The sequence below is a fragment of the Camponotus vicinus genome, unplaced genomic scaffold (genome assembly GCF_025532165.1).
Source record: "Camponotus vicinus isolate PSW18456_S1 unplaced genomic scaffold, iyCamVici1.0 SCAF_7, whole genome shotgun sequence".
Lineage (NCBI taxonomy): Eukaryota > Metazoa > Arthropoda > Insecta > Hymenoptera > Formicidae > Camponotus > Camponotus vicinus.
Genome location: NW_028141979.1, coordinates 2,554,766 through 2,573,550, shown reverse-complemented (window position 1 = coordinate 2,573,550; position 18,785 = coordinate 2,554,766). Strand labels below are relative to the sequence as shown.

The following is an 18,785-nucleotide window of genomic DNA, read 5'->3' as shown; positions in this document are numbered from 1 at the left end:
GACAAGGACACGTGCTCAGGATCGTCCTGCTTCCAATTATGTTTTCCACCAAGTTTCGCGAAATGTAGCGCGAAAGAATCGGATTCCGCGGCGAAAATAGGCAATAGACCATAGGTTTCTTCACCGAACGATTATGTCTTATGTATCTTCGATCTAATATTGCCCCTTTTTTTTCGAAAAAAATAGATTATTCTTCTTGTAGCCTTTCCCAATTTCTTTTACAAGTATATGATAATAATATTCGTTTGATTTATCATTCGGATGTTGAGATAAATAAGTACTTTATATCGCACAATACGATCTCATTGACGATTATCGCGTTAAGGCTTCCAATTAATTAATTTACAATTTCCTCCAGAAGCGATGCGAAAAAAACAATATGCATGATGGAATAACTGTGATACTTGCTTTCTATATTTTTCGCGAATGTGCAATAAATAGCATTTCGTTGATTGCGCGTTCTCTCGGAACGTGACCTCACCAATAATACTGACACAAATAATACCGTTCGAAAAATGGAATATAAATCGCTTGGATTTAGGGGCACCGGCTACTGTGTTGAATTTATGAGTTCGCGGAATGTTTTTGTGTGCTTGTTCGTTAAAGAGCGTATAAAATTGACATTCGGTCGATTTTATTAGCCGGAACGCCGCGAATTCGATTCGACGCTTTGTTGATACGCTCTTGGTGATATCGCTCGTTTTTACCTTTTTTCACTTGTTTTTTTATATTGATACAATTGACTGACGGAGCGACATTCGACTGCGGATCACGAACGGTAATAGACGTGATCAGGATTTTACGGCTAGCAGTGATAACCAGCGAACTTTTCGTGCCGCACCACGCAGCGGTCTATAAAACACTCGCGTAGGTCAGGGTCGATTCTAGGGTCTAAAGTTTAACTCGATCGCTGAGACTTTCATTCTGAAAATTTTTTAACATCGAGTTATCGATTTGTTAGGATGATTATAACGATAGATGTTGTGCAAGTATCGATCGATATATGAGAATTTTCACGAAGAGGTCGGTGCCTCTCGGAATTCTTTTTCCATCATGCGTCGCCATTAATTACCAAATGTGCTGGAATAACGAAATTTCAGTAACGCAATGTGATTATCAGATATGTGATTTATCATGAAGCATGATTCGCTTTCAATTTTTCATTTTAATTGTATTTACGTCCCGAACGCATATAAAACTCGCGCCAATACTGTTTTCATATATCATTGAATAATAAAGCGTGGTAGACCAATTAATTTCCGTAGTACAAATATTTTGCTCGATCGAGTTTGAACTATTATTGCAAAATAAGACGCACCAGGCTGTATTTCCCTTCGGACTTGGCAAACAATTTAGCGCGAACCGCAATTAAGCCCTTTACTTCATATTTACTACCCTGAATTGTGTTTGTACCCGTTACTCGTGTTGCATACGTCAACTTCAGCTTTCCGCGTCGGCCAAACAAAATTGCGCGTTTTAATGGGATATCGATAATTGAAAATTTAACGCGTAATTTGGCAAAAGGCGAAACGCCGATGTTAATTCGACGCGACGTCACTTGGTTAGCGTCGATGTGGAAGTAACGCGATCGATGATAAACGCGAGCACCGCGTCGAAATCTCGGCGAAAGGTTCGGTGGACGAGAGGGGAGCGGAGGAAGGGACGAACAGAGGCCGCGCAGCTATCTCGTCGCAATTTCGTACATTACCGGTCTTAATCGCAGGAAAGTTTACCCGGAAGCTTCCACGTTGCAGCTTAAGTTCGCGCGATATCGGCCGGATCGATTGGCACGCCACGTTGTTGTAACGATGACGCCTGCGAGATAAAGTCCCGATTGGCCGTGGTAACTCTGAGGCAAACTGTAATGAGGATCGCGTCGGGGATTACTCGGCAAATCATTATCTCGATCGTACGCTCCTTTGACTCCCCCCGTCCGCTCCCGAGTCATCACTCGATGCTGATCGAAGATCTCTTTCCGAAAGTGATCCCGAAATTCTATATAAGAGGTAATAAAGCGCTTTGTGTTTCATTCTGATAGAAAGCGCTTTTCTAAAAATATTGCTATAGATTAATTAATATCCATCCTTTAGATGGATTTTTTAAATAGAGTAGAAATTTATTTTTGTGAAAGAGGTAATGTCTCGTGAATTAACATGTGAATATTAATTTTCTATGAGAAGGATATGTTTAGAAATGTGTGAATTTTAATAATTACAGCAAATGTTGATTCATAAAACTGTACAAATTTAGAAATTCTGCGACTTAAGTTTTACAAGGAGGAGAATACACAATGAAGTTTCATATAATTTTTACATAATTTAAGAGAAAAACTTACTTTGACACGCACTTATGACTGTGAAATCGATATTGCGAGACGCTGGTGGCAAAAGACATTTAATGCTTGAAGTAGAAAATATCCACTTTCGTGCCGCTTATCTTTTGAAGTATGCGATGATATGTAGCTACATTTTTTTGCTATTGTTGAAACGATATATCAAAGTAATGCGCTATTATGTGCAAAGGATGGATTTTTTATTAATCTCGGTAATATTAAACGCTGTTATTAAACGCTTATACACACAATTATTTCATTTTTTTATTTGTTTTCTTTAATCTTGGAAGCTCTCTTTCGTTCCGTGATAATTAAGCACCTTGGATTAATCAAAAGATACATTTAATTAAATATTTAATATTTTATTAGTGCTGCTCTTTATCTTTTTATTTTCTCCTCGTTTGGATGCTATTATTTTTCCATTAATTATTTTTAATCTCTACTCTCTTATTATAAATACTTTAAATAACTGATCCCTTCTGGAAGGATTTTTTTTTCTTTTCTCTTCTCTTATAAAATTCTTTCTCTTCTATAAATGTAATTTTCATGATATAATATATAATCATACAATTCGATTATCCTCTTAGAAATTATTGCGCGTGACGAGAATTATCTATTGCGAAATTATCTCATTTTATGGTACGTTTATTTTTTCAAACTGCTTGTTGAGCTTTGTAAACGCGACAAAAGCGAGTGTTCTTCGAGTTCTGTTTACGACTGTAAAGTTCTCGGCATAGTCCGGTAGAATTATTCGGGCCAAGAAACCAGAACCGCGTTAGTACTCCGACGTTACTTGTTAACGGTAACTTCGGACAATTATTCAGTGGTGTAATTGGTCCGTGATACTCGGACCGCGCAACTCCTGTAAGTAAGAAACAGCTCGGGGCTAGGTTGTTTTTTGACTCTCTACCATGCCAGTTGCATTTATAATTAGCCTTCCATACAGAACTGGTTAATAATATATTATCAATTTAAATTTTACCTTTCTAACAGAGATTTACATAGTTAAAAACGGTTTGCTTGTTGATTTTAATATATAATATACATGTAAGAGAGAAAAATTTTATCGATTCTCTTTTTAATAGAATCTATATATATATATATGAAATATATATAAAAATTTTTCTCGTTTTAAAATATAAATGTAAAATTTTTATGACGCTATCATCGATCTATTAATTAACAAATTCGTTGTATTCTTTATATTGCTTCTATAATAAAAAATGTTATGACGAACATTTTAGAGAAATATTATCGACAAGATTAGAATTCGATGCTTGAATTCATACACTGTCATGATGCATTTCGCGTTGATGCGAGCGACAGATTGACGCGTTGGATTCGTTAACATCCGTTAATTAGTCCGTTTCGGAATCTGCCTTTCGAATCGAGTATAGTCAGTTGTAAATGAAAATTGTCATCTCCATTAATCAAGGTTTGTCTATTGAGTGGTACTCTATTGCGATCGTCGGGACGTGAATGTAATTGCCACGTATCTCGAAAACGAGATGATGTAAATATCAAATCGCCGACAATTTACGACAAAATTCGACTATCAATCTCCGCTTGATTAGTATTCCTACGATAAATGAATAGGCACACACAGGTATTTTGTAGCACTTGTAATGCAGTTTAGTTTTCGATAGCTGGAGAACATAAAACGTGATATTTAACATAAAACGATATATTAAAGTATATTTAACACACACACACACATCTTTTGTTATATTATCAAAATTTACAGTTCAATGAATATCAATTTAATAATCATATATGAGTTCTATTTTCTTCTATGGTTTTACGCAATAATATTGGAATAGATTTTTGTAGTGATATTTGGCAATATATTTTTTCGATACGTATATCAAAGTCAAGTACAAATATCTACAAAGAATTTGAAATGCGTGCTATACGAACGCGCAGATGTTTTTTTACCAATATCAATTTCCTTCGCCTAAGGCAACTTTTCGTGCGCGCGAAAACATTTAACGGCCATTAAAAAACATCGGCATGGTTAAACGTCACATCCAGATTCAATTTATAATTAACAGTCGTTTAAATAAATTGCTCCTCCGAGCGAGAATTCAGTTTTCGATATAAACGCACATAGCTCTCAGTTCAATGTTCCTTGTTCGTTTTGTCACTTTATCTCTTTATCGTTCGTCATCGTTGACAAAGTTTGCACATCTTCGCGATTCGTTTTGTTATCGTATAACGTTCCGTTGTCACTGGCTCGCTATTAATTTAGCAACCGTCCGGCAAAACGAGCGCGACTTCTGCCTCGAAGAGAGAAAGAGAAAGAGAGAGAGAGAGAGAAAGAGAGGTGTGTTTAATTTAGCTCCTGGAGTCGCAGCGAGGATCCTCGGCAATCACGCTCGATCATAAACCCGAGTAATCCTTGCAGAATTTAATTAGGACTACTTTCTCTTTGCCCGTCTTGTAACTACCTTGTAAGCGCCGGCGAGTAATTTTATTCAAGAATTCCGTCGGCCATTCTTTTTCAAGTATCTGGCGAGATAAAGAGCGAGCCGGGCAGTTCGCGGAGAGGGAGATCCCCGGCGCAAAAGTTTATTAATCGCGAGCGAAGTAACCAACACTCGCTCACTTTCGCGCGCTATTAATAAACGCTAAACATTGCCGATAGTAATTTATTATATTTTTCTCGATTTTTCTTCTCGAAGTAAGTTTCTTCGATTCCCAGCAAATTTATCCTTCTCTCCCTTCCTCCGTGTGAAAATCCGAGAGATTCGGTTTTGTTTCACTTAGACGCGACACTTGCAATTCCTCGTCGTTTTTACGCGAGAGACGCGGTTGACGAGGATGCAACGAGCATCTCGAAGAGGGATGGGGTATTAAGGGAAAAGAGGACGGATCTCAGTCGCTACGGTCCGTTCTTTTTATGAGAAAATGCACGGATTACGGCTCGTAAGAAATACAAATTGTCTTAGATAAGGCGGCGCCGCTCTGATCGTTCTGATTAATGTCCGACTTCCTAGATATACGGCGGTGTAGGTTCTGTACGTGAGCATGAACATGCAGCCGATTTAGGGGCGCTCTGGTTGCGATTATGAGCCGGCGAGGTAATGTCTCTGGAGCGGCCATTTTGACGCCGCAAGCCGATGATTTTTCATAAGTTAACGCGTAAATGGTCATAGATAAAGGGATGATAGTAAGAGTCGCGATTTTTCGAGGAGTAATACTATCACATGCAGCCCACATACGTTCTGTAAAAGCAGTTTTTGCTTCACGTTTATTTACAAAAAAATATTTGCGTATCAAAAGCAATTTTCACATTATCTCATCGCAGTCATTTATTTTGATTAATCGTATTCAGAGATAATTGATACTTGGATAAAATTGAATGTGACAAAATTAGAACGCTAATATTTGAGAGATTTCGCTTTCCCGAATTAATGTAATATTCAGGATGCGCATCATTGTCGAAACACGTACTGAATATGAATAGCCTATGTAAAATACGTCTATGCGTGTTAATCAAATTAATTATGACGCTCGTCCGTAAATATAGCAGGATTCAGTGTGGAATTTCAGGAATACGTATCCGTACGTGGGAAAATGTTGTGTTTGCTGCGCCTGATCAAATAGACGCGCGTGTCTGGCGCGAATAGTGCGTCCCATTTATCGTCTCTACTCAGCCTATCTCATCCTCTTGCGCGAACGCAACCTACCTATCTATTCACCTGTCTACACAGAATGCGTCGTGGATGATTCAGGGAGAAACCAACAAGGAGGGAATCTTGTCGACTTTCTTAGAGCTCGGCTCATTCATCTTCGGTTTAGCATCTGCGTTTTGTTTCCTCCGCTATTATCATAAACCAGTCGGTTGCTCTTGGCTCATAAAAATTTCCTTAATGATTCTAATCCTTCTTGGAGTGACTTTAGTATGAGTTTATTCAAATGCTAAGTCGGGGGGACGTTTATATCGTGTGCGGCTATTAAAAAAATGCGCGATATTTCATCTTTTCCGACGCTCCAAGATTTAGTATACTCTATTTTGTTTGGTATCTTTGAATTGAGACAGGTTTTAAGAGTCTGTTTGGATTTTATTTTATTGGATCTTATTTTTGAAAACGTTTTCTTTCGTCTTTTTGATTTTAAGAATTTGTGCTTATATATGAATAATAAACGCTTAAATAACAAAAAAATAATTATTTTATATCATAACGCTATGTATTAAACCCAATCTTTGTGATTATTTGCATCTATTTAGCTTATCTTTAATTTTAACCCGTACCCTTTATTAGGGCGCAATTACGGCTCGCGAAAATCTCAATGCACGTAAAATTTGTATGGGCTCATGCACGTGTCTTTCGTGTCGTCGCGCCATTAACCTTTCGGGGTCAAGACTCCGGCATTTTGACCCGACATCCCGGCCCGGTTCACATCGATATTTCGTGGGTGCATATGGTGAAATCGAGTATTTGTGGAGCGCATTTCCCTTTTCGCTTCTCGAATAATTTTGGAGAACAATGTGGTCTGCGAAAAGTATCATTTTCAAACTGTTAAGAAAATTCGCTGCATAATTCCACGCGTAAACTTGATTGATAATATCTAAAAAAATTATTGGAATTCCCTTTTACCGTATTCAAAAAATATATCTATAAAGGTAATTGTTTTATTGCTTAAAACAATATTTGCGCGTTTGCACTCTTTCTTTCGTTTTTTATTCCGATTTCGAATAAAGGGAAGGAAGACGCAGGAATTTGATGGAAGCGCTCCTCCGAACGATCGTGTAAAAATATCTCCCCTCTTATATATGCGTCGGTGAATTCTTTTTACTTCATATCCGTCGTGGCGAAATTCGTCTTGATTTACTACAGCGTACCACGTAATTTACCAGCGAGTATACTCGCGCAGCGTTGCGATCGCTTTATTATCTCGCGGTTACGCGAGCAGAACTGCATTTGCATTCATTATCTCGGCCAACCGCGGAATGGAGCCAGGTTCAGGTTCAGCTCTGTCGTTGACGTATCCAACCCGGCATTAAAGGGTAATAGCATCGACGCTTTTCTTGTTTCGCTAATCCGCCCATCTCCATGCCGCAGGCAGGCAGGCAGGCGTCTCTCGCCTTGCAACACCGTGCGCACTTTAGGATTATTTCAACTTCATTAAAATTGGAAAATACAATTTTGGTAACGCAGCCGGGTAAATTTAGTTCTTCGCAAATCTAATTTATTAAGACTTAATTCATGCTGATATAAACTCCAGTAATTTCCTATTTTAGTTTTAGAAACTGTAACAACATTATTTTAATACGAACATTTATATCTATTCGATAATTCGGGGTAAAAGTGACTTCTCGCGCGCACGAAGATGATTAATATGATTTTTAAATAAACTAATTTTATAATTAATATTGTTTGTTATATATGTGTTATTAACAGAAATTAAAGGCCAAAGACAAAGCATCGTTTTTTGGTCGTCGCTCGCGTCCACAATAAAATATCGCCAATTATAATCGAATCGCAGTTTCCGTGCATAAGTCTCTCGCGTCGCCGCATCGCAGCGGTATGAAATAAATTATCCTTTTTTTTGCCGGACGCAATTTCGGATTTTTTTTTCCGCGTTGAGCGTTCCCGCGAGCGCACTAACTTCGTAGGGCGGCCGCACGGCAATTTTTCAACGGACGAAACGAGCCGCGCACCGGCAGTTTATTACGACTGGAGCGTGATTTCGAAACTGCTGCATCGATGACGGCGGACGGCGACGCGCGAATTTTTTTACGGCGCGTTAAAAGGAGAGGATCGCGCGAAAAAAGTCAGGGAAGCGCACGCGGAATGCGATGAAAAAATTATTTTCCGGAAATATAAAATCTCAAAGGGTGCGCGCAGAGTTCAGGCTTGAAGCTGAAATCCGGGAAATGGTATAAAACGGGTGATATCGTGCAAAATGGAGACGCATTTTGGGCTAATGATTTTTTTGGGAGGGCACACACGCGCTGACGCACTTTTGTCAACGTCAGAGGTCGCGATTTTTCTGACTTTTGACGCATTCATCGCGTCAGCCTCCGACGTTTCGCTGGAGCGCGATTTTTCCGGCCGGTGACATTTCGGACAAAGGATTTTCGGTACATTGTGACACTTTTAATGTCGAGATTGTAATCTTTCGGCTAGGAACTTTGTACGTCCCCTGACGAATCCGATGGCTATCAGAAAAATTTCATGCTTCTCGCGCTACGCGCTTGTGAATATTTCACGAGATTCCCGGGTTTTACCATCGGCTTCATGAGTCATCGTTGGATCCGAAGAGAGTAGCTGTTGGAAGAGTATTGTCGGCCAAACGACCAAGCCGGTCACTCGAGGATCCCTTTTATATCCCCACTGAATGGTCAACTGTGGAACCAGAAGAGCAGAGGCCGATCGAGGCTATGTCTTCCGACTCACGATCGCGCCAATCTTCGTTCTTTCTCTAAATGAAGTAGAGAAGAAGGTAGCGAAAGACAGAGGAGAGAAAAGGACGAAGGGAAGTAATGGGAGAAAAGAAGGAGATTACTTCATATAAAATCGTGGCGGCGACTTTTCGTCGTTCACGAAATATCCGTGGACAAGCCGACGAGTTCCTTCCTCTTCTTTTCATCGCCAGTAATTCCGTTCGATGAAACCCTTCGCTCTATAAGCTACACGCTCCCATCGAACAAAGGAGCTTTCGATGGCGGATTTTTCGATCGAGGAAGGGCAACACGTCCTTCCCCAAATAGGACACGCGACTTATCCGATTTGAGCAGCGCAGAAGAACGTTCGGAAGACTCTTTGTCTTAGATTTTTCGACTATGTGTAGAGCCATTTGTAGATACCAACGTGGACATTAAAGATATTGATTGCGAGAAAGTGTAGCAGCTTGTTCCGCTAAAATATATAACCCATAATATTAACAATTATGAAACTATTATTAAAAAAGAAAAATAAAAAGAATAAGAGTTACCTGATTATAATTTATCATTTATACTTTAATTAAAGCGACTCGTTCTGTTATATTAAACAGTTCTTTCAAAGGAGCCAAATTACCTCACGGTCTCCTTTAAAGTTTAGAAATATTGTAATAAAAATTACAGAGAATATAGACTTTGTCATGCGACCTAAACGTTTTTTGTCGTTTTTGCAAATCTGCGAAATATTTTCCTCTCGTTTCTTGAAATAATTCTAATAAGAATAGAGACTCGGTGGAAACGTGAATTTTTACGTGCCCGACGACGGATCTCTAGCAAAAAAAGTAACGATAAATAGTTACGATAATAGTTTGTCCCATGTGCACGTGTGACAGAGAGAAAGGAAGAGAGAGAGAGAGGGAGAGGGAGAGAGAAACGAGGCCGATAGTAAACCAAATTAAAGACCCCGCGCGAGGGCGGTAAAGCAATTTCGTAGTCTCGTACGCGGGGCTCTTCGTGAGGCGCTTCCACGTCACCGTGCGCGAATAGCGGACGAGAGAGTAATGGCAAGAGACGAAGCCAGTCCGAGATCCGAGTGGGATACAGGATCTATTTCCCGCGAGCGGCCACGGCGAAATCCTCGCTCTGCCCATGCACGTTTTTGCATTTTGCTACCGAATGGATTTCTCTTAATGGTTTAGTCAAATCTTTTTTCCTTCCTCCTTTTCTTTTCTCATTTCAGCGAAAGAAGAAAAGGAAAAGTGAAGGCAACTCGATCATTTTTTTGCATCGAGAACTATATCAAAACCATTAATTAATTTAGTATATTTGCTAAAATCGATCCATATTTCGTACATTTTTAAGAGAATTTTTATTTTCTGTAAACCTTTTTGAAAAGTAATTTGTCAATATGTTCTTTGATTTTTAATATTAATTTTCCTTGGTGTAAAAGGCATGAAATAACATATAATTTTTGAATTATTAATCAAAATTAATAGAAACCCAAAAACAAAACAAGATAAATTTGACTTAATTTTTTATTGTTGAAAAATCCAATTAAATCAAAATTCAAAATTTTGTTTTAAAAATTCTTTAAAAATCGAACGAAATTAAAAAAATTAATTAGTTTTAATCATAGCAAAAATTTATATTATATCATAATTCTAAGAATTCTAGGATATGCCATGTTCAAGGTCAAAACGATATTGTTATTACACGGTCGCTCTTTGTTAAAGGTAACCGCCAACGCAAAAGTCATCCTCATCGTCATTTCTCGTTGCAAACGTCAGCTGTGAAATGCGTCGCGGAATGCAATAATATAAAGTGCAATCAGAAGCAGCGCGGTGTAACGATAAATCGCAACGAGAAACGCAGCAGAGGCGTGGTAATACCCTTTCTGTCGTGCCTTTTCTACTGGTATTTCATCGAATATTATCTGCGGGCGAGATAGAAAGCGGACGGCAAACTAGTTAAAAACGTTGGTCGCGCGCGGAATGAATTATTACGGTATGGAAATTGTACGAAATTTACATTATATCGAATGCATGCTCGAGTAGATCGCATCACGCGATATTAATTATAAATTTCGCGATACGCAAAAGCCCATATTGTGCAATGGAATATATCGTGGGCGAGATGGAAGTCGCCGCCGCCGACGTCGACTCTGTCGCACAATTGACGTTTAAACTAACATCAATTTTTCCGCTGCGATTTCCGACGCGACGGGACGACTCGAAAATGTATGCAAATGACGTTTACCGTTAAAATGCGCATTTTGGGAATATTCCGAAACTGTAATTTGCAAAATCGCACGTCGCGTTTACGTCCGCGATGTTGAAGAAAGTCTCCATATTAGTAGTAGACCGGAATTTTCCCTGCTCGTGCAATTACTCTCGAAGGAGATTCGGAATGTAGTTGTCAGACAAATTATAGCCGGTTTTAATCACTTCGTTTAACTGACTGTGTTTCGCAGCACAAACTAACTGCGAGGACTATTTTATAGTGTGTAATGCGATACTCTCCTTGCCGAGGTGCGATGCAATCATGGTCTGCATTAACTAGCTCTCACGATGTTTAGAGTTTAATTAGTAGGAGGGTCGTACAAACCATGAATACATTTATTTTCATCTATGATCAAGAGAGAGAAGTGTAGTCTTCCGGTCGGAGTCCATAAACGCGCACACTGTCTCGTCAAGCCTAAGTGTTCAAAGAAGATTTAATCGCGATAATAAAAATCATTGATATTGAAAATTCATCTCGGAAAGCATTTTTTTTTTTTATTAAAATTCTCAAGCCCAATTTTATTCAAAAAATAATTATTATTTCTAAATATTTTTACATAAAACTACTATTTTTCCGACACTCAGATAAATTATTATTTCTTTATTTTACTACCTATCATGGCAATATTATACAGAAAATATTAAATTATTTATTAGAAAACATATAATTAATATAAATTTAAAAAACATATAATCAGTTATCTAAGGCTGTGGTAGATATCGTTCTGCCAAGATGTTAATTGCTCGGAAAAAAACAATGTTACCTAGAGAATTGATTCCCCAGCGTATCCCGTGAATGCGATCGAGATCTCTCGCGACTACAGTTGTTACGACTCGTTACATGTCGATCTTACGTCTCGTGCGGCCCGGCGCGATGCACCGAAAGCTCGTAAAGACTTTCAAACTCGTTTCGCCAGCGATTCCACGCAAGGCGAGTCACTCCTCGTGTGCGGGTTTAACGCGCGGCGTTAAGTATCCACCTACAACGGGGCGCGAACTAAGGAACACTCACCTTCGCTAATTCTATCAGTTACACACGCGACGCGTATCGCCTCGCGCCTTCCTCCGTGCGAGAGTGTAACGTGCTTTATCATCCGCCTTCATATTGCTTTTTGTACATTCACGCAATCATAAAGCACAGCTCTGTGGCGTGGATCGATATATTTCTCTGCAGTATTCTACAATTATGAAAGAAATCGCGTAAGCTGGACTTGGCTCTAAGGTAAACCTTCGAATGATTTGCGAGTTTTATACATTTTTCTAAAGCAAACAATTATAATTTGCGTGCAAATAGCATTTATCAAATTTTCATAAAATGGAAATATTAATTACATTATGTATAAGACTGTAGGAGAGGGAGAGAGGAGAGAAACATTAAAACAAGAATAGAAAATACTTAATATCATTTATTATTTAAAAAATTAAAAATATATTTAATTTTAATCGAAATATATTTAAAACCAAAAATATATATATTTAATTAATCGAATCTACTTTACGGCACGAAGAATTAATATATAGGTATCGTTCACTTATTCTTCTCTCTTCCACACAATGCTCTGAACCTCCCTTTCAGTCTTTTGACCGCCGTTATAGGAAAGCCTTTATTAAGTCTTCAGTCTCGTGGAACATGTGCCCGTCCATCACGTCTGTTGCTGCCTCGCGAATCGACTTTTAAACTGTTGGTGCGAAGAAGGAAGCGAGGAAAAGCGGTATAATTATAGAAATTATTGCGGCATGTATACGTTGATTCGCGATGACGCGCACCTCACAAGCGAAAATTTCGCATTGCGGGCGTGAAGATTCAACGTCCCTTACATCGATCCTTGCCCGCATATATATGTCGCTTGCGTAAATCGTTGGTTCATGTAAATTCCCGCTCGATTTTAGCCGAGATTTGGTTCGCCCGACGAATTTCCGGAAATCTTTTCCGCATCAAAATTCATGAAGGTTGTCCCTGCGGAGCGTTTGGACAGATTGCGGAGCGTTTGGACAGATACGCGAATATTTTGCAATTTTCGATCGTGAATCCTTTATTTTTAATCTTCGTTCACATCATCGTCACATTTATTTTATATTAAAATCGAGTGTACGAGCTATTTTTAACAAGTATAAATATAAATTTTCATCCCGAAAAAAATGTTATTAACAATGAACCAACAATTCTATATAAACGTCAATATATTTTTTTAATATTTTTCATGCGTGTAACAAATTTTTTTCTTGTTATATAACATTTTTTTAATATTAAAAAAAATACAGATACAATTCAGTTATTTGTTTGCGATATAGTTGACAAGATGGCAACTCCGAAAATACATTCCATTAATCGATAACAGTACTATTTTTCTTCTCTCTTTTCTCTTTTCAACAATGTTTCAACAGTTTGCAACAATTGAAGCTAATAAACTTATACCGTCATACCAGACTTGTAAACGCCTGTCTTTCCTCATCGCAGTTTCGCTTTTTGCATGCAACTTTTTGCATCGATAATATGTAGCGGAAAGATCGCTAGACGCCAACGATGCGTATACATATATCCATCCTGTTTGCTTCATCGGTGTTCGCGGTATTCCCCTGTACCTCGAGGCGGCTATCGCCGAAGAGAAGCCTTTATTAAGTCTTCAACTTTGCGGGATGCGTGTCTGTCCATCAGAACGAAATTGAGTTCCCGTAAATCGTCCTTCGACTAACACATCGACGGCTACGAGATTCGATGTAATGAGAAATGAAGAGGCCACGTTTTAATCCTTTTCAATTCGTGTTATATTCAACTTTAGAAAATTATGCAGAGCCCCCCAAAATGATCATTATTTCGTTTACAGATCTTTCAATCACTTTTTTTGAATAAAATTTCTATCATGAATTATTTTTTTCCCAAAATTGTAATTTTTAAAGCTATGTAAAGCTAACATATTTTTTATCACACAATCGAATATTATTTCAGTTATGAATTCTTCGATGAATTAAAACTCCCATACATTTTATTTTTAGAAAAGATTAATTTTTATTTTTTTAATAATATTATTAGCTGATTATATAAAAGAACTAGATAAATCTTGTGATATTTTTACGGTAATCCGTGTATGAATTAATTTAAATAAATGTATTGAAATTATTGATTATTTCAAATTTGGTTATAAAGATATTTGGGCATTTATCAATTCATCGTTAAATTTGGGATGTGATTGGATCCGTTTGTCACTCAATTTATAATGCGTAAAGGACAAATTATACGTTATATTTAACTAATGGTAATAAATTCATATCTATATAATTTATTATCGCAAATGTTGTTTGGCAACTGTTTAATTAGAGATCACTTTCTAATCGATTCCTGTCATTTGCACAGCGTTGACAGATTATGCTGCTATTCGTGTGTTATTCTATAGAAATATTTCATAGTTCGTGCCTGAAACGCTCAAACGTGATTTTCCACATTCCTCTCGTGAAACACGTCCAGTGAACTTTATTGCATGGCTGTTTATTTTTTTTTCGCTGCGACACAATCATAAAATAGTCACGAGTTATTTTTGAATATTTTTTTTCTGATTAAACATGTCTTGAAGTAAGTACTATACATATACGAAACACCGATGGTTTTAGTTATTGAATAAATTTTAATAAAACTCTTCAGTGCTTTTTTTATACATAATAAAAACGTCCATAATTTGCAATACATGTGATATAATTGAAAAGGCAAAAAGATGAAAATGTACAGTAATATATTTTTAAATTTTTCATATTTAAAAATTATTTTTTATTTTAGTGAATTTTTAGTGAGTTACATGTTTAACAATGAGCTGTGCGTTGAAGTTAAATCTATCGATTATTTCTAAAGTGACGTGAAATAAAATCGAAAACTATTTCAATCATTCCGAACGAATGTTGTTGGTAATAAGAATATCCACTACAACTTCGCTATTAATTTATCAGCCTAGAATCAAATTTATGTAATACGTCAGAAAATTATGAAGTAATTTCAGAAATAAATCAAGATCACACAAACATACATACACACAAAGGAGAACCTTGCGGGCATTCACGCAGTCATAAAAAAGTTTCTTATTTTACGGTACGTTGCAAGAACGTCATTCTAAAGTGATTTTTGCTTCATCATCATTTTAAATAAACAATTTAGTCTTACATCTTATTATATTAATACATAGCTATCTTAATACATAGCTATTTATAGACGGCATAATATTTGCTATAATTCTTGAGCTCTTTTTTAAATGCGGGAGATTACCACACAATCATACAGAGAATCAACAGAGTAAATGCATTTGCGAAAGAATAACATGAAAATAAAAAGAAAATTAAATATAATAATAAGAAAGTAAAAAGCGAAAGAGAAAGAAGATTGAAAATTGCCAGGAATATATTTTCTATTGGTCCTTGAAACAAGAAGCGTCTTAGAATAAACGATTCTTTTTTAATCTTTAAAGGAATATACAAAAAAGATAACATTGGTGGAATATAGAAGAAAAAAAGTGGTAAAGTTTCTGCAGAAGTTATTTAGTCTGATAGTATTACTACGGTCTACTTGGAACAAAATCGAATATTTTATTTACGGTAGCTGTTCGAAAAGTGCATTATATATAAAATATGTATTCTCTCTGTAAAGTATATTATTCATATAACCATTCTAAATAAGATATTGTATGTTACATTTACAGAAAATGACAGCATGTCTGATTTGTAGTGTCTGATTTGAAAAATCTCGAAATATTTCGTCTTTTGGAATACGTAAATTTTTTTCAAAAAATTCACTATTTTAAGCGATGCAAATGCGCCATATATGTTGGCGCGTAAGGTGAAACGCTTGTAGTGAGAAAGATAATAACGAATTAATGAGGAGTCAGTAATGACAGACAGTTTCCTGTGGTAAGAGAATTAATAATTTAAAACAAGAAATATTTCATTCCAATTCCAGCTACTTTTATGAAACGAAATACTTTACGTAGAATTTGAAATAATTATGTTTTTGCCAGAAATCCGCTTTCTATTTGCTACATTTCATTTTACGCAAAGTGAGGCAAAATTGCGGAGAATTAAGCATTTTCATATTATATAAAATATGTGAACGAGATAATATATGTTTTTAAATCATTTAAATCCATACATCATACATTGTAAAAGAAAGAGAGAAAGCGCTTGTTCTAAATATATAAAAAGAAATGTATTCAATAAACATCTAAATACATATCATTTATATATTTGCAATTATATATTCTGAAAAATATATAAAAGATAAAAAATTTTGTTTATAATAAAATTATTATTAAAGAAAAAATATAAGTTATTCTATTAAAAGTATAATATTCTAAAAATATGCATGTGCGATACACCGTTTTCTTTTCACCGTTCTCTTCGTTGGGAAAATCAATTTTAATCGAAAATCGAGAGAAGAGAGTAAAAATTTACGAACGAACCCGCGTATCTTTCAGTGTAAAAGGCACCGGTATGCACCGACGATTTTACTTGGTTTTATTGTATGCTCCGCCATTTATTTCGATCTAGCTTTCGCCTCGCTGTTTGGAGCTTTTGAACGTCCACAGAACGAATAGTCTGCGGCAAAAGTGCTTAAAGCTCGATTTAAAATGTGCAGCTTTCCTGGAAAAAATTTAAGGTCAAATAATCTTGAAAGAGCAAATTGGATCGAAATTAATCAAAATTAAAGAGTATCCCTTGCCAATTTAAAAACAATTTTCTACAGAATTACAAAATTGAAATTAAAGAAAATTTACAGATTTACGATTTTTTTAACTTGGCTATACCGTTCGCAAAGCTGCAGTGTGATATTTAGAACAAGCCAAGTTACCTAGAACGTAATGTGACATGGGAAATTTAATTAATTAGCTTTTTTATTTTTAAAAATTGACACTGTGTTCTCGATGCTATAGCTCATTCGCCGTAACATTTCGCAACAGTGCATTTTATTTTTATATAATTTATTATTTTTGGCCTACTCTCCCTAGACTTTTCTCCGATAACTTGCACGCGAGGCCTTAGGTAAGCGAAGTTTCCTTCAAGCGCACATTAGCTGAACGAACTAAACCAAAGTTCTTTATGACTTGCCATATTCGATCGATAAAATAATATCTAGACGAAATATTTCGTCGAAGAGACGAAAGACCCACACACACACATACGTGCTGTTCCGTATTAATTGCAATATCTAATCATAGCGAGTGTTAAGTATTTCTATAAAAGTCTTACGTAAGGATAGGGTTTATTAAGAGAGATTTTGAAGCTCTATTTATAATCTGATAGATTATACTCATTTTAAGAAAATTTTATTTCATTATTAGACTAAATTAATTTAATAGATAGAGATTTTTAATAGATAGAGATTTTTAAATAAATAAATTTAAATATAAATAAAAAACTATATATGTATTAATTAAAAACTATATATATATATATATATATATTAGAAGAATTAATCACGCGCAAAATGCAATTTTATGCGTCATTGTATAAGGAATGAGTGATATTGTTAAATTCAGGCTTGACTATGTGTGAGGCGCTTGATACCTGAATGTTGATCAACCCAACTTAGTCGCATGTGTTAGTAGATGTTACCTTGTCGTTCATCTCGCCTCTATATTGCCATGTTGCTCATCTTGTTCTATATTGCTAAAATCAAAGCAGCAGCTAATCCTAATAACGGTAGAACCCGCCGGCATTGCTTAATAATATCCGGTCGCATAAATACCCGTATATTATTAAATTTTGTTGCGCCAATTATAACAATAATTATTCAACATCGAATATTTATTAATTAAATTAAAACAAATAAAAAATTCATTTATTTGTTATTGCATATTTTATATTTTATTGAAAATATGATGATATGATTTTATTGATGAAAATGATCATAGCCAATTGTTATTTAATGTAACATTAATAAATAATATTTGCAATTGACGTACAATTCGCGTTGTTTTCAAACACTCTTCGTGCTTCTAAAGTTGCATTGTTTTTTTTTACGCTGCCCAACTTTTCGCATAAAAACACTTTGGCGAGCGTAAAGTAACTTGTACGAAATGTATATACATGTACAGTACGAATAACCAACTTATAGCGCCGAGTATAGTATTTCAACTGTGTTCGTTTGCCCTTCGTTTTGCCCTAGATATTTGTTGCATTCTCGTGTTGCATAAGTATATTCCTCTACTTAAGGCCGATTATTCTCTCTCTCTTTCTTTCTCTCTTTCCTTTCTTGATAGTTCTTCGTTTTTTTGCCCCAGCTTAGCGAATCACATTTGATCATCGTACACATCGACATTTTCCCCTCACTGTCTCTGTCAGACGATTTCATCGCGTGCCGTGACCCATCTCATGAAAATCGATAACGTTATAGCCGAGGATACCGAACTCTTTTGCGAGTTATAGTCACATAGTTGGTTTTGTCGCGCGGGAATTTCACTGCAGAACGTGAATCTCAGCGGGAAATAATCGGCGGACCTTCCTCCCTCATTTCCGGCGATATTTCTGCATAAGTACGTGCATTCTCCGTTCATATACACCGTTGATTGCGAATAACACAAATCGTATAAATTATACATATACAATGCTTTTATTAAATGACTTAATTAGGATTCGGTATTCGCATCATTAATAAAATTGAGGGACGCTGCCGTTAATAAAGCTTCTCGTATAATTATCGTAATTTTATCTGTGAAATAACAGTTTGTTATACAATTCACATCATTATCGTCTTCATTACATTATCCTTTATTTGTTATTAAATATTATCGTTAATATATATCGACGAATC

The 18,785-nt window shown here is 36.2% G+C and overlaps 2 protein-coding genes across 7 annotated transcripts in view; both read left to right on the top strand.

Moving 5' to 3' along the window:
* LOC145974940 (agrin) overlaps positions 1-18,785 on the top strand; it is a 324,984-nt gene that overhangs the window by 1,934 nt on the left and 304,265 nt on the right. The gene's annotated exons all lie outside the window — the stretch shown is intronic.
* LOC145974942 (uncharacterized) overlaps positions 1-18,785 on the top strand; it is a 116,771-nt gene that overhangs the window by 93,162 nt on the left and 4,824 nt on the right. The window lies entirely within an intron of this gene.